Genomic DNA, 15,378 nt, shown 5'->3' on the forward strand with positions numbered 1-15,378 from the left:
GAATAATTATCCCCATTTTAATCACACAAAATCCTATCTAAAATGACTATTATGCATCTCGCGCGTTACAAAATGCATACCTATATATCACGTAAAAATATATAAAATTTTACCATTCCAATATCCAGAACCTTAATTCATTTTTCAGATAAGATCGTTGAGAATTTAATAGCGCGAGCTGATCTTTTCTCTAATTATCTATAAAATTAAATCCGCGGATCGCGAGACAATCTTTTCGCGACGCGATATCGATCAGATTTACGATCCCGCCATGCCTATAGCTCTGTTTTTATTTCCGTATCGATGCAAATGACGCGAAACGCCGCGCAGTTACATCGTACGGTATTTTAACGCGCGATCGCGTTACACATCGCGTGCATATCGAATTTCAGCAACCGACGGTTTGCGGAATCATCGATAAATCCGGCGTAAAACCGCGAAAGCGCGTAAATTTCACGCGAGCGCGTTTTTTTTACATCCTTTAATCACTGGTTAATTATGGACCATAACAAGCGAAAGCAGTTTGACAAAAATACACGCTGTAGACATTTGTCCGATATTCTTGAAGAACCGAACTCGCGTCGCTAATTACGAGACAATCTCGTAAAATTTGCGAAATTCAAGCGAGATAATACCGTGGAGAGAATTTTAATTATGTCCGATCAATCGCGTATATAATCGCATATTATTGTCGTCGTAAAGTCGCTTAAGTAATTACAGCTGTCAAGCTACGAAAGTTTTCGAAAACCTTGAGCATTCGACATCGACAGCTGTTGACAGATAAATCCCTGAATCTTAAATATACGAGATGTCTTAGAATCTTTGATTTTGGGGAAAGATTAGTGGATGAATTAAATTTGTAAAAATAGCTGTTTTCCATCGAAATAATTTCCAGAGAGAGAGAAGACCATTTGTTATCTTTAACTTATTTTTTTCATGTTTCTGATGTATAGTTATAGCGACACGCAAGATGTGAAATGTAACGCAACGTAACAGAAATGTCCTGCAGTTGCTCAGTTGCGACCGGTTCTAGAATTTTTAGATTTCGAAGAAACGGGAAATATATCGCCGCTCAACATTTGACAAACGCCGATCAGATGAGATCGTCCGATAACACACTTATCACCGGCGACGGAGCGCGTTGAACCAAGACGTGACTAGTCGCGTGAAATAATGACAAGTAACCGCGCGTGATAAAAAAAAGTCGAAACGAGAAATGCAATCCTTCTTATCGCGCGATCGCGGAATTTCTCGTTTCGCGACATGGTTGGCGACACGAGAAACTCATGAAGTTTCTTCGCAGAAAATTGATTACAGATTACTTATGCATGAATTCACATCTCCTTACCTTACGAGGACATGTCTAGTTAACGTCGTGCGCGCGATAATGTTTAATTCGTTACAGGCTAGTTAAATTTTTCAAGTAAACTTTGAGGTATTTATTTGGAATCGTTGGAAATATTTTATCTAGTTCGATATCACACTGATGATTTTTAATTACTTTCAGTCTTAATATACTGCTAATAATCTTCTCCGAAAAAAATTGCTTCTCTTTTCCGGTTTATACAGAATAATTTTTGATGTTATGCACTGATAAATACTTATTATTTTGATTATTTCGTGAATTTTAGATTATTGGATAAAATCTTTGACAGATATTCACTTGCGCAAATAATCTAAAATTCACGAAATAATCAATATAATAAGTATTTATCAGTGCATAATATATCAAAAATTATTCTGTATAAAATCGGAAAAAAGAAGCAAATTTTTTTTTAAGAAGACTATTATCAGTTAATATATTAACTTATTATATTAAGATTGAAGGTAAATAAAAATCGTCGATGTGATATCAAAAACTATAGATTATCTATATTTTATATATTATATATATTTTATATAAAATATATATAATATATATAAAAAATATATTTAAAAAATGTATATAAAATTTGTCTCCTTTTTCGGATTTTATACAGAATAATTTTTGATATGTTATACACTGATAAATACTTATTATTTTGATTATTTCGTGAATTTTAGATTATTGGATAAAATCTTTGACAGATATTCACTTGCGCAAATAATCTAAAATTCACAAAATAATCAATATAATAAGTATTTATCAGTGAATAATATATTCAAATTATTCTGTATAAAATCGGGAAAAAGAAACAAATTTCTTTTAAGAAGATTATTATCAGTTAATATATTAACTTATTATATTATGATTGAAAGTAAATCGTCGATGTAATGTGATATGAAAAACTATAGATTTTATATCTCTATTTTATATATTATATATATATATATATATATATATATAAAATATTTAAAATGTATATAAAATGTATATAAAATTTGTCTTCTTTTTCCAATTTGACACAGAATAATTTTCGATATGTTATGCACTGATAAATACTTATTATTTTGATTATTTCGTGAATTTTAGATTATTGGATAAAATCTTTGATAGATATTCACTTGCGCAAATAATCTAAAATTCACGAAATAATCAATATAATAAGTATTTATCAGTGCATAATATATTCAAATTATTCTGTATAAAATCGGGAAAAAGAAACAAATTTCTTTTAAGAAGATTATTATCAGTTAATATATTAACTTATTATATTATGATTGAAAGTAAATAAAAATCGTCGATGTAATGTGATATGAAAAACTATAGATTTTATATCTCTATTTTATATATTATATATATATATATATATTATATATATATATATATATAAAATATTTAAAATGTATATAAAATTTGTCTCCTTTTTCCAATTTGACACAGAATAATTTTCGATATGTTATGCACTGATAAATACTTATTATTTTGATTATTTCGTGAATTTTAGATTATTGGATAAAATCTTTGATAGATATTCACTTGCGCAAATAATCTAAAATTCACGAAATAATCAATATAATAAGTATTTATCAGTGAATAATATATTAAAAATTATTCTGTATAAAATCGGGAAAAAGAAACAAAATTTCTTTTAAGAAGATTATTATCAGTTAATATATTAACTTATTATATTATGATTGAAAGTAAATAAAAATCGTCGATGTAATGTGATATGAAAAACTATAGATTTTATATCTCTATTTTATATATTATATATATATATATAAATATATAAAATATTTAAAATGTATATAAAATGTATATAAAATTTGTCTCCTTTTTCCAATTTGACACAGAATAATTTTCGATATATTATGCACCGATAAATACTTATTATTTATTATTGAGCATTTCGTGTGATTTTAGATTATTGGATAAAATCTTTGAGATATACATACATATATTCAAATATATATTCATCAGATATTCACTTATGAACATCTCTCGCCCACTGAACATGTCGCGCAACAATACATACGATACACACCATATATACACATATAAATGCATGCGAGACTCACCGGTCGATGTATCGCCTCCGCTCCTCCCTCTTTCCGATTGTTGCTGAATGCTCCTCTGCGCCATCCAAGATGATCCTTCACGTGCGGCACGGCTGCGAGATTGCTCGCTGCGATTACACACACAATACCGAGTAATCCGTCAATAACGGTCGCCCGTTATTTCGTACGGCACTCCCGAACATTGTACCGGACACGCACTTGGACTGCCGAGAGAGTAAATGACACAAGATACACTCACGCACTGATCGATCGAAATCACCATCTACCCGGCACCCGGTGGAAAATCCGAGACAACACTTGCTCAAAATGGCGGCGAAACGGCGAGTGTCGCACGAAAATATATCACTCGTCTCGATCAACTCGTCGTTGCCAAAATCCCTCGACGATCATCCTCTCGACACACTAGACGCGTAACGTCACCTGTTATAACAACGCAACGTTAGATATTCCGATATATTTAACGAATACATGATACAACACATTTTTTTTGCTGTTAAAGTCAGTATAATGCTAGGTTAATGTTTAACGAATCCGACGAAGCGAAGCTTCAGTTACGAAGATCGGAGGATACGTTCTCAATCGCGCGAGTGCGATCTTGTTTGTCGAACTAGAGATGGCACGTTTTATTTTACTGAATACGACACTCCCGACACGTTCCTTCACCCACAAAATTCGTCTCGTCGACGCGAAAAAGAAAGAAACGCGGAAGCGTCGCGCGACCCGATGCAAGTAACGCGATACAACTGAAGTTGCTCGCGAGTCGATCACCGATCACGTGATCCCCGAAGCTTCCCCTCGCCGACCACATAACCACGAAGGTGAAAACAGCTGTGCATCTCATCAAATGTTATGCATTTTAATGACGAATAAATAGGCAGTAATATATGTACTCGTAACGCCTAATTACAGATATGAATATTACATTTTTGTATCTATTGTCAAAGCACAGGAAGCTTCTTTTGACAACGCGCTTTATGTAACTAATATGTAATGTAATAACTGGAAAAAAAGGAAAAAAAGTATTGCGTTCACAATCGCGCGATTATAAAAAAACACAACTATTCTTTCTATTTATCTCTGCTCGACTTGAAATATATATGAACTATATGCAAGTTTCAAATAAATCGATATGTATAGAATACATTTATTCATCAAATAATGAAATAAGAAAATCCACAAACGACACAATTATTATTATTATCCGTTTCGAATATAAACGCGACGCGAGAAATAATTCACTAATTTCGATCGCTTTATTATACGAAGATTGCGAGGATTCAGTAACGAGACGCGTCTTGTAGAGACAACGAAATTGAGACGAGAGTCCAAGTAATAATACGCGATGAGAGAAATTCGACGACGAAACGATCTTACCTCGACGCAAGCCTCGGATAGACTGACGAGAAATTAGGCTACGTATTGCGCTATATACTTTATTTAAGTGTGTGTTCGCCTCGCGTCGATCGAGAGGCTTCCAAGAACGCCGCAGAAAAACACACGATTGTCTCGAGTTTCGAGCTCTGCTCGAGCTTTATTGTTTACATCGAGCGATTCCGAAACCGTCAGTTTTTTCCCTGCCAATGAGTATGTGTGTGTCTCACGACTGTCTCGTTATCGCAGTTTACTTTTATACTCTCACGAGGTAAGACTAAACACGTAATACGATGAATAAGGATAAGACGATATCGCTTCCTAAAGAAGATGTATGGTAGAAGTATGGAGAAAGATTAAGATATTAAAGGATATTCGCGCAGTATTCGTTATTGAGACATTTTTACGTATTATATTTTACGAATTATGTTTTATGAAATTATATTACGTATTATTTTTTATGAAATAAGTGTATATCGTTCTATACTTTCGAGAATTTTAGAAATTGAAATTATATTCGTATCTCTTTCCTTTTTTTCTCTTTCTTTTCGTTTTCTGTCTGTTCTCACGTAATTTTTCATTCTACTATCATAATATATATGAAAATATTTTTATATAATATTTTAATTATATATATATATATATATGTATAGCATTATTATTGTGATTATTGTACAATAATAAAATGATGTTAAATTTAAAGCAAGTAAAAAGCACGTCTCAATTTAATTTAATTCAGCAATTACAATTTTATTATATTACAAGACATATACATAATTTAATTCATAATTATTTATATATAATTAGAATTCATATTTTTAAAATAGAGACATTCCTGAAATGAAAAAAATTATCACAAGCTGCACTAAAAAAATTATATACATATATTATATTGTGATATAATAAAATTGTAATTACTAAATTAAATTAAATTCAGACATGCTTTTTACTTGATTTAAATTTAACATCATGATTGTTTGAATACATCCAAGAAAGCATCGTTTTATGTGGATACTAAATAATTAAATCAATTAATATATATAAAAGTAAATAAACAAAAATTAAATTATATTTGCTTATCTCAAATTCTAAAAAACTAATGTTTCAAAGATAAAATGCGTTGCAAAATTATATTATTGAAAAATAGTAGATAATACAATGCCTAAACGTATTGTTAACTTGAAATATCTAATAAGGATTATTGTTGGTGCTAAATCCGAAAATGGTAGCAGAAAAATCAGCTTGCAATGATAAAAAATAAGTTTATGCTCTTTATATGACTCGTATATATACCTATACATATATTTTGTCGTAATATAATGATTGCCGGCAAATGAAACTTTTTTATTCGCGAAATAAAACGCCGATGGTGTTTTAGCGTTATTGAAGGTTAATATTTCTCAATAACGAAACTTTATATCCGACGTGAACTGTATTCCACTAATATCCAGAACTTCATAATTTTATTATTTTGACTCCAAATCGAGTCAGCTACAGAGTGCGATTCAATTTAATTTTGGAAACTAAAATTTACGCGATTCTAAAAATAAATTTGTAACGTTAAATAAACGTCACGTATAATTGTGTCACGATTTAATTTTATATTTCTTATCTCTCTCACACACACACATAGGGCCTGAGCAGAATGGCTGACTTACAACTTTAAGACAATGTTTTATGCCCTTAAGTTTTTGTCTTATGTAACGCACAATACTGTTTTTTGTCTCAAATCTTATAAGTCAGCTATTCTGCTCAAGCTCATACACAAATAACTCGAAATTTCTATATAACTCAATTAAATAATATTATTTATTCCTGCTAATATTATTTTTTCCCGCTAATTCCTCTTATTTTAAGAGATATAAAATCTTTTAGTTTGAAAATCATATTTGTATAAGAAAAATATGATTTTCGAAGGAAATACATAAATTAATTAATTAATAAGGAAATTAATTAATTAATTAATTTCGAAAACCTCGTGTCTCTAAGACTTTATGTTCAGTGTTGAAAATTTTTTTCATTCATTGATTAAATTATTTTAATCAATTCGAGAAAGAATGAGAGAGGTTTCGCGACAGTTTCGCGAAAAAATTGATCCAACTACAGCTTCCTGCGGAATTCCACGTCGGCGACGAGCGAATTCAATCGACGTTTACACCGTGCTTACGCGCTACTTTAATCCAATTAAATCTGACAAGACGACGGCGCGACAAGAACGTTGGCGAACCGGTAGAGCCAGACACTCTCACGCGACATTACGATATCCTTCCTCTTTCTTTTTCCTCGTCCAGCATTCCGCAAATCTAATACCTTGTTCCTGGCTCTCTCTCAGGGATCTATATGTGTGTATGTATGTGTCTTGTCGTCGTCGATTATATTCGGGTTCAGCTAAAGAAACGGATCCGCTCGTAAATTGAGAGTCATACAATCGCATCCCGATAAACTATCGGCCAGTGAATTTATTCGCGAATTAAAGCTGCGATGGTGACCCGATTATTCATTAATAGTGCGAACACGCGCGATAACTTGGTCGTATATTGAATCGGTAATTATTTTACGGCGTGTCTCTCTTGTGCAATATTGCAGACAGGTTGTAGACTGGAAAGATCGGGATGCTCGAAGACGATAGCTCGAAGACGAAGCGTTAAGAAAAATTAACATCAATTAATTATTAAAAATTAGTCATCAAATTTTTATTTAAAAAAAATCCACGTCAACTTGTCAAAAAATTACCGCCCAAGATAATATCTTTCGAGTTTGCAACAGCTTGTATAATAATAATGCGACGAAAACGATCTGTGGTCGCGATCGGTTCCACTTTGCTCCATCATGCACGGCGATTATAAGAAAGCGGGCTTATATATATAACCCGCAATTACGCGAGAGACGTAAGATATAGAGACGCCGAATAACGTAATAGCCACGTGGCTGGTTTTCTGTGTTTTCTGCGTCCGGCGTGAATAACCGGTGCAATTACCAAGTGCATGAGAGGTTGCATTAACCTCCTTGACCCATCGCGATCTTACGACCTCGATCGAGATCATGCTTATTACTCTTGAATGCCTATGTACGGTCCGTTGCAAAAATTATTTATTGCCGCATAACGATATTAAATGTTTCCAAAGTCTCGCAAACTTCTGATAAATAAAATGTTTCGTTAAATTGCTTAAAAAAATCTTGCGATGTTAAAAAGTTAAAGAAGGTAGAAAGTTAGTCTTTTGATAACCCGACTGCAATTAATTTGTCATTCATTAAAAAACTTTACTCATGTGTGTAAATTAATACGTTCATTATGAAACGTTGTATAGTGGCGCAAGAAACTCAAAGGAACACGGATATAATATTTTCTCGGCAAAGACCATAACAAATATTTCTTTTTCATTGTATCTCATAATTATCGTTCTTTATACAAAGTCCGTTAGCTTAAAGTCGCGTGAAAACGCTCTCTCTTTCTCTCTCTCATTCTTCTTTTTTTTTCGCGCTTTTTTTGCGGCCAAAGGCGGGCGATATATTTTACGCGCCTCGGACATTAATCAGAGCTGCAACCGCATTTTTGTGCGATCGCGATTTTCAGAAGGAAGAAACTTCTTTCTCTACCCTTTCTTCCTCTTCTTGTCCTACGTAAGAATAAGCGTAAAGAAGAAATCCCGAAGAAACTTCGGTCGGACGTATCTCGCGAGAGCGCGACATTAATCAACGCGATTCAACATTGTCTCGTTTTTTTTTCTACTCTCGAGCTGGGCGAAGCTTTTTGCGCGGTCCATCCAGCGTGTCCATAAAGGGAAAGGAGAGGAAACTGTGGCGCGTTATCCTTTGCGAAATTCAGCGGGCGATATATATGAAGGGGAGGGAAAGGGGGGACCATCCTTGGCACGAAGATATAAATTAATGATACTGCTCGCACTCGAATTTTTCTTATCCGATGAAAGATGAAGGAAGCGTGTCGCATTCGCGCGAGAAAGTCGAGAGTTATATGATAAGTTCTCTGAACATAATATTTTTTTCTCTCTCTCGAGAGAGAGAAAACGAGCTACTGTTTTTATTGCATCGCGAATGGACTATCAATTTAGCAGACAAAATCTGAACGTAAAATATCCTTTGACACGCAGAGTTGAAAAATATGGAACGTCGCCTTAATAATGTCGTCGCGCCCTCGATTTACCTCGGTATAATCGTTGTGCAACACACAAATGCAGGGTATCGTATATATAAAATGTCGACGACACACAGAGAGAAAGGGTTGATCTCTCCCGAAATACAAAGAGAGATAGAGACACGAATACTTTTCGGTATCAGTTCAGTGGCTCGGAGACGCGGAGATGCATCCTTTATATATTTTATATTTACGCTATTCTCAAATTCCAATAAAACGCCTCTTTGTAACACGTCTACAACGGTGACAAAGGACCGGGGGGGGGGGGGGGGTACATTAGTCTGTGCCTGCGTTTTCTTGACGAGAAACAACGATGACAACGACGACGACGAGTCTTCCTTTAGAGAGATGAGGTCTTACCGCTTTTTTTCCTGTTACCAGTGCGAGACGCGTTCTTTGTCTGTCCAAATGGAAATTAGATCCGCTCTTGTTCCTTCGCCACCCTCCCCCCAATCTTCTCCCCCTAGGCGTATCCCGGGGTTGAGAAAGAGCCGAGGACTTTTATCTCCGACAGAAGCAGATTCTGAGTCTGAAATCTCCATTTCAGTCGGAATTATGCTTCGCGGTCGTCTTGCACGTTCGTCAGACGGTGCTTCCGGAATTATCTCGAGCCGCGATTCTGTCGTCTTCTTCGTTTTGGTTTATTCCCGGACAATCGAATAAAGGGTAGACTTGGTTCTTAGCAATTTAGAACTTTGTCCGGATGTGGATGTGAAATTGTAAATTGCTAAATTGCGCATTCACAGAGATACGTCGCGGAGAGATTGGAATATGCACTCGAAATACAATTTGTTTGCTTGATTTTTAAAAGTCACGACAGCCTGGCTTAAAAAAAAATCTTTTTTTATCATATAATATAATTTAATTATATATATAATATTTAATATGATATAATTTATGCTTTTTATGAGATATGATAATTTATTTTATTAAATTTAGATCGAATTATTTTAATAAATTTTTTTGAACTTAAAACTAAATTGTTTTACCTCTGTATTTTTATTATCATCGTTATCAAGAAACATTTTCTTTCAGACGATCGTTAGAGAAATTCTCTTTGTTTTAATTTATGTTTGCCCTCCCTCCCGCGCGAATAAAAAATATTATTCATCTTTTTCCGAAAGTATGATGTAATTTTTTATTTTAATTTATTCGTAATTTTTTGCGGCACACGCGTTAAATTTTAATTATTTTGACTACCTGTGTAACGCGATCGCTGAGCAAACTGCATATCGAAACATCGCTCTGTCACAAGACAAAAATCTGCGAGACTTATTTTGCCGGAAGCGGCACAAAATAGGCGAATATTGAACATAGTGCCTCGGGTCATGGAGAATGAACTCTTTCATGAAACGCATCGACCGGACACACGGTAGCGGCAGAAAAAGAGATAGGAAGTGATTGCATTTCGCTTTGTGATCAAAGTGAATCTTTGTAATCTCCTCCCATATTCGCTAGTTTTTCGTACTTTGTCGACCGGGACTAGACCGAGTACGAAAAGTAAACGTGTTCTCTATTCGTCACTGATTATAGGCGATAGAAAGAGTCTATCGAAGAGCGATTTAAGAATCGAACAGGTTTCGAAATTTTTCGTGAAATAAAATATTTTTTATTCAACTGGAATATATATTAGAATTGTCAAATGAAAGATCTATTATACATATATGTAATTGGTAATATAATTCATATATTATATATAATATAGTTAAAAAATCTCAAATAATTTATATTATAATGTTAATTTAAGATTTTGACGGATTAACTAATTTCGTTCCCTTTTTCTATCTCAAGTTGTGTCGTCGACATTATAGACTCGACTGACGGGAAAGTAACAATACAAGATTCATGTCGAACCACTTGTAAAGATCGCGGGAAGGGATAAAGCGGGGGAACGGAGCAAACAAAGAAGAGAGGATGCTAATCTCCTCTTGTATGGAAAAATCGAGAGAGCGACCACTGTTGCAGACTCAATCAGACCGAGGTTTTCGAATAAGCCATTCATTCGGTGCAATATACCGTGTTAATATAGTGCATCCCGTCTAGACGGTAACGACCGTTTCTAGTCGGGTGAAAAGTTACCTTGTTACATGGCGAATTTCTGCAAAAAGGTCCGAGAAAGGAACCGGGATGAATGAATTTGGAAGGTATGTAATCCACGCCTCGTTCACGGTGGCTTCACCTGGAAATTGCAAAAGAGAAAAGAAGAATAAAAATTTTCTTGTCAAAACAAAAAAGAAAAAGAAAACAATCGATTCTCACAACAAATGAAATCTTACAATTTAATGAATAAATTCGCGATCTATATATAAAATCAATCGATGAGGACAAAATTAAAGATACCTTTAGATATAAAAAGGCTGTAGTAAGAGTCAGATATTATCCTCAGCATATCAATTAATAAATAAAAATTTTTTTACTAATTAAGTTTTTTATTAATTAATATACTGAGAATAGTTCAAAGGAAGGATCGAAACATACAAAATGAGTATAGAGGAATTAAAAAATAATTTTGTTGCACTAATATCTATGCCTTCTCCCTTTTTATAGCTATTGCATTTATATGTCAGAGCCTTGTCGATTTATTATTTCAAAGATACCTTCACTCATGTTCTTTGAGAAGAAACCAGACACACAGTTCTAGAAACGCGAGATTCGCGCGTTCGCCTTCGATTCGTCGTCGTTCCTTAATAACCTGGTTTAATTAAATTCAAAGCGCACGTCGCGTCGTCGCTTCGACGTCCAATAACCGACGATGCAACCACCTCGGAAACTGGCGCAAACTCACTCGGGAGCCACGGACGACGTTATCGGGACGGCGAGAGCGAGTGCGACGGGGACGTCGCACAATACGTCGCATTCAGCGGTGTCAGTGGCATCCACGTCGATATAATGTGTAACAGTCACGGTGCATCGAAGTATATCGCGCGATTTTAGTCTATATATGAACCCGTATAATGGAGACGGAGAATTTCCGCGATGAGACGCCGCATCTCGCCCCTTACGTTGAAATATATATTGTATAATACGTTTTCCCGTTCTCTGAGACAAGTTGGAAAGTTCGCATCCGAAATGTACAATGTTAAGAACACGCTGTACGGTGGTTTGTTACGAGCCCCGCGACGATGGTCCAACCCACTTTCTGCAAGAGAGAATTTACTTTTGAAGTTGGGAAGAATTAACTTTTCGCTCTCAAGTTTTTCTCTCCGGAGAAATCTGAAAATCCGAGAACTTTAGAACGATATTCGTATCATCTTTTGTGTCTTTCGCGTAAATTATCTAGTAATATGTAATATACATATAGAATAAAAGGTATATTTAAATTTCAGCGAGCAAGTAAGAGCCAGGTATTAATTTTTCTTGATACGATACCAAGAAATTAAATAAATCTTCATTCGAGATTTTAATTCTATTAAATCCTGCTATCCTCCCTAAAGAAGCGTAGGCGAGAAAAATTTAGGAGAGACAGATAGATTTAGTAAAAATAAAATCTCAAATTTAGATTTATTTTATTTCTTGATATCGTACCAAGGAAAATTGAAATTTAAATGTTTTTCACATTGAAAACCTAAAAGCTAAGTTGATAAAAGTATAATTGCGAATATATCATGCTTTGGATACTGTAGAAACGTACTTCAATTTTCGAGCGAAAATTGCAGCGTCCACTTTAAATCGTTCCAACAAATTGTTATCATTGTTCAGATTGCTGCTCTAATTCGACCCCGAGAGTTCCGGCAAAACAAAAACGTCATTCGAGAACGCTGTTTATCAGCCTCGTGAGTGTTTTCGCAAAATAAAACAAAAGAAAAAAAAACTCGCGAAATTCCGAATAACAACGAGATGCAAAACATATACATTTTCGCGAATCAGCAATTAATTTGACCACTCGGTATATTTGAAGTAGTAGACGAGAGAGTAGTCGGGTCGGAACGCGCACTCTCGATAGCTATATAAAAGGCTTTTACCAACGCAAATGCCGCGATACGTGTGTGCGTAGACGAGCACATATAGACCTCTTTCTCTCTTTCTCTCCTGCGGGTTACAATTTAACGTATACAGGGTGCGACAACAAAATTAGCGTTTCCATCTCGCCCATCCGCCGCAAAGTCCATTGCCCATTATCCGCCGGTCGGACGATAATAACTGTCCATTAGCCCGGCAACGTCAGTGCATAACGCAATTGGATGAAGTATCGCGTCGTTAATCGAATTGTGAAATTTGCGTAAATTAGATCGATCGAGTATCGGCTTGTTACAAAATCTCCCGATAAATCGTCCGCGATACAATCAAATATATATAAATTAAATTGCACATCTAAACTTTTTACATATAACTTCCACACATAACTTTGTTAAATATCTCCATATTTGTATGTATATATAATATATATTTTCAAATTTTTAATATATAAAAATTTATGAGAATTATTCATTCATTTTCTATTTTGTTTAATATGTAAAAATTGGTAAGAATTATATTGGATTTATTTTCTAAAGCAAAGCGAGATAATGTGTTAATGTCTATAAGAATATTCTCTTCTTTGGTTTAAATAATTATTATACATTTATATATATATATATATATATATATATATAATTATTACATTGTTATTTTCTACTAATTGTTTTTCATTTTAATAAATTTGAAATAAAATCCTTTTTGAAATTAATTAAATATATGGCTACATGCAAAACAACGTCAACATATATTATATCGATATTTAATCATTGCGTGACAAGCAGAGATATTTTTTTCTGGAGATATGATTGATATACACTGTCGAGCATGTGTGACTATTAAATGATCGATGTCAATCCATCCATCACGGGCGGATCACGATGATTCTGTTTTTCTATTTTACTTTTAATATGTAGGGTGAGATAGCATCTCGTATGTAACTACACGTTGCAGATATTTTAATCAATGTAATATACGAGTGTGTAAGAAAAAAATACACTGCTACGAGCAGTTAATCTTTAGCACACAATATTGTTCTTATCAACCGTTTTAAATTATTATTTAAAAAAAAGTATTAATTTTATAATTAAATCGGGATAATATCGTTTTAATAATTTTGAAAGGACAGTTTTGCTAAAAGTATACTCACATTTCATTATCATAATTAAAAAATTAACGATATTCGTGAAATTTACAGCTCGTATACCTCGTAATTACGTTCAAACATGTTACTTTCGATGTTCATTATTTAAATTTACGCACAGATTTGCACGAAACACGGTCTTTCCAAAATTATGCGCGGTTTCACGGTGCCTCGAGAAAAATACCACATTATAATGCAGATGTAAAACTCCTATTGACGCTGCGTCTCATTAGTCCGTTTCAGAAGACTGGCTAGGATTCGCCTTGAAAAAAAAAGAGAGGACGGACTCTTCGCACAACTGATACGCACAGCTGATAGCCAATAACGTAATAAGTAACGCGTCCTCGGGATATTCACTACTTGAGAAAATTCGTTTTTACGCAGAGAAAATTTTCTCTTAGAATTTATCCTATGAGAAAATGGTAATTGTGGGACAATATGGTATGAAAAGAATTTTATGAGAATTTCTCTGATTAATATTTATCACAATAAAAATAATAATATCTATTACAATAAAATATAAAACATTTGTTTGATTAATTTTACTAAACTGCATAATAAAATTATATATTTTATATATTGTCCCACAATTACCATGATTTTTAGGGTAAATTCTAAAAGAAAATTCTCTCGGTGTAGATATAGGCATTAATTTCCATCACTTGTATTATATGCATATTTTTGTTCTCGCAATTAAAAAAATATTTATAAATAATTTATTTGCAATTATAATATTCCAAATTTATTATTCATTTCAGCAAAGAAGAGATATTAAGTTTATCATTTGTATATATTTTTTCTCGCAACTAAAAAAATATTTATAAATAATTTACTAAGTATGATATTGCAGATTTATTATTCATCAGCGATAGAGAGATATTAGAAGTTTCTAGAGACTGGAAAAACTTTTAAATACGTCATCTCGACGGATCAGCCGGTCGCGATCACTCGCGTGTTTTCGCAACGAAGGGTTAATGAACGTAATACACGGTCGACGTTGGTAAATTTGGTCAACTCCGCACCCTTTCGGGAAGGGTGCGTCCAGCGACCAGGACAACGCACCCTCCCATATTGCGTCAAGCTTCGACGTGACCCGCACATCTGTGATATTTCTTCCCTGTGTGTGTATGTGTGTGTGATTGTTCATGCTTTTTAATCACGAAGAGAGGAAAACACGGCGAGCCGAGAGAGGATCAGTTGTCGCAGCGGAATATAATCGCGCTTCCGTCGTGACGTAGATATAGGTGAGGCGCGCATGCGCTAATAATACTAATTGTACCAGCGACCGATGGATCCTTCATTAATTAAAGAGCTT

General features: G+C 34.1%; 1 protein-coding gene across 1 annotated transcript in view; it reads right to left on the minus strand.

Annotated features, from left to right (window-relative positions):
* LOC145938475 (uncharacterized) overlaps positions 1–11,144 on the minus strand; it is a 92,039-nt gene extending 80,895 nt beyond the window's left edge. Inside the window, exons 1-2 of the mRNA XM_083042149.1 lie at positions 11,045–11,144; positions 3,442–3,861 (exon numbers count right to left, since the gene is read on the minus strand). The gene's annotated coding sequence lies outside the window, so the exon portion shown is untranslated. The remainder of the gene's footprint in view (positions 1–3,441; positions 3,862–11,044) is intronic.
* Between the last annotated feature and the right edge of the window lie 4,234 nt (positions 11,145–15,378).

The sequence above is a fragment of the Prenolepis imparis genome, unplaced genomic scaffold (assembly GCF_030444845.1).
Source record: "Prenolepis imparis isolate NDT839.2.m4 unplaced genomic scaffold, iyPreImpa1.0 SCAF_7, whole genome shotgun sequence".
NCBI lineage: Eukaryota > Metazoa > Arthropoda > Insecta > Hymenoptera > Formicidae > Prenolepis > Prenolepis imparis.